The sequence below is a fragment of the Manis pentadactyla genome, chromosome X (assembly GCF_030020395.1).
Source record: "Manis pentadactyla isolate mManPen7 chromosome X, mManPen7.hap1, whole genome shotgun sequence".
NCBI classification, from domain to species: Eukaryota; Metazoa; Chordata; class Mammalia; order Pholidota; family Manidae; genus Manis; species Manis pentadactyla.
This window is the reverse complement of record NC_080038.1, coordinates 71,860,263-71,862,773: the sequence shown is the minus strand read 5'-3', so window position 1 is coordinate 71,862,773 and position 2,511 is coordinate 71,860,263. Positions and strand designations below refer to the sequence as shown.

Here is a 2,511-nt window from a genome sequence, read left to right as displayed (position 1 = left end):
TGTTCGATTATTTCCTCCCCCAGTTTGGGGAAGTTTTCAACAATTATTTCTTCTAAGATACTTTTCATCTGTTTTCCTCTCTTTTCTTCTTCTGGAACCTCTATAATACGGATATTGTTCCTTTTGGATTGGTCATACAGTTCTCTTAACATTGTTTCATTCCTGGAGATCCTTTTATCTCTATCTATGTCAGCTTCTATGCGTTCCTGTTCTCTGGTTTCAATTCCATCAATGGCCTCTTGCATCCTATCCTTTCTGCTTATAAACCCTTCCAGAGTTTGTTTCATTTCTGCGATCTCCTTTCTGGCATCTGTGATCTCCCTCCGGACTTCATCCCATTTCTCTTGCGTATTTCTCTGCATCTCTGTCAGCATGTTTATGATTCTTATTTTGAATTCTTTGTCAGGAAGACTGGTTAGGTCTGTCTCCTTCTCTGGTGTTGTCTCTGTGATCTTTGTCTGCCTGTAGCTTTGCCTTTTCATGGTGATAGGAATAGTTTGCAGAGCTGGAACGAGTGACAGCTGGAAGAACTTCCCTTCTTGTTGGTTTGTGGCCCTCCTCTCCTGGGAGAACAATGACCTCTAGTGGCTTGTGCTTGGCAGCTGCGCACAGACAGGGTTTCTGCTTCCTGCCTGACTGCTATGGAGTTTATCTCTGCTGTTGCTGTGGGTGTGGCCTGGTTCGGGCCTCTGCTCCAAAGTGGTGGAGTCGCGTTGGAGGGGGAGCGGCCTGGAGGCTATTTATCTCTGTGAGGGGCCTCCCTGCTCCCTCTAGCCCAGGGGTTAGGGTGCCCAGAGATCCCCAGATTCCCTACCTCTGGATTAAGTGTCCCACCCTGCCCCTTTAAGACTTCCAAAAAGCACCCGCCAAAACAAAACAACGACCACAGAAAAAAAAAAGGTAGCCGCTCGTTTTTCTTTATTCTCCGGCGCCAGCCTCAGGCATCTGCTCACCGGTCTTGCTGCCCTGTTTCCCTAGTATTGGGTCCCTATCCCTTTAAGACTTCCAAAAAGCACTCGCCAAAACAAAACAGCAAAAAAAAAAAAAAAAAAGTCTCTCACTTTTCTGGTGTCCTCCGGCGCCATGCCACCGGTGCCCGCTCACTGTTCTTGCTGCCATTTTTCCCTAGTATTGGGGGCCCTATCCCTTTAAGACTTCCAAAAAGCACTCGCCAAAACAAAACAGCAAAAAAAAAAAAAAAGGTCGCTTGCTTTTCTTATGTCCTCCGGCGCCCGGCCTCCGGTGCCCGCTCACTATTCTTGCTTCCCTCTTTTCCTAGTATCCAGGGCCATGCACTCTGGCCCGGATTGCTGGGGCTGGATGTTCAGCAGTCCTGGGCTCCGTCTCTCTCCCGCTCTGCCTATTCTTCTCCTGCCGGGAGTTGTGGGGATCGGCGCTCGGCTCCCGCCGGTCCGGTGCTTGTATCTTACCCCCTTCGCGAGGCGCTGGGTTCTCTCAGGTGCAGATGTGGTCAGGATATTGTCCTCTGTCCTCTGGTCTTTATTCTAGGAAGGGTTGTCTTTGTTGTATTTTCATAGATATATGTGGTTTTGGGAGGAGATTTCCACTGCTCTACTCACGCCGCCATCTTCCGCCCATCCGATATTTTCTATTAAGTAATAATGAGTTTTATTTCTCCCTTTTTGATAAAGTCTTCAATTTCTTCTGAGACTTCTCCTTTGTAGTCATTTGATTCTATTTCATTTAACTTTTTTTGATAAACAATTCTCTTTTGTGCCCAAGCAGAAGACCTTTTCATACTGGGGTGAAGAGGGTGCACTGTCATAATTTTTCATCTGATAATCAACAGGTTCTTTTACTTCTTGTGTGTAAATATTAACTTATTGGGACATATGTTCCATTTTAACCCCTTATTGCTTACCCAGAAAGCTTAAATTGCCTTTGTTCATTTTCCATACTACTCCCACACTTTATTGCCAGGACTTTGAAAAATGATGCCTATACCTCAATGTCCAGTTTCACTTGTCTTACCTTGGGAATTGTCAAAGTCAAGCTTAAAATCTTTCAGGCAAGAGATGCAACTGAACACAGCCAAGGGGTTGTGGAGGCGAATCAGCTCCCTCAGCAGGATGCTGCCATAAACAAAGTACAAAAATCTCTCCTCCTCCTGACTCTGGAGGTCTTGGCAGGCCAAGTTCACCATGTCCTGCCAGATGCCTGCACATCCCAAAGGTAGGAAAAGGGGTGTGAGCAGAGGAAGACCAGAGACCTCAGTCCAGTAACTGCTGCCTCATCACTTTCAAGTTAGGGCTTGGCAAGTTTCTTGACCACTCTTCACTTTATCTGTAAAATGTAAATAATTGTAATTCCTTCTTTCATTTTTTTTTTAAGAATTAAATTGGATAATACATGTAAAACACATACACAATTTCTGGAACATAGTAAGTGTTCAATAAAGGCTTTCTAATATTATGACTGTAGGTCTAACACTGTGAAGGATACAGAAATATATGACCTGATTCCTACATTAAAACCTTTTAAAAATATATT

The 2,511-nt window shown here is 44.7% G+C and overlaps 1 pseudogene; it reads right to left on the bottom strand.

Annotated features, from left to right (window-relative positions):
- Positions 1-1,612: 1,612 nt before the first annotated feature.
- Positions 1,613-2,164, bottom strand: LOC118934464 (gamma-glutamylcyclotransferase-like; annotated as a pseudogene).
- Positions 2,165-2,511: the final 347 nt, after the last annotated feature.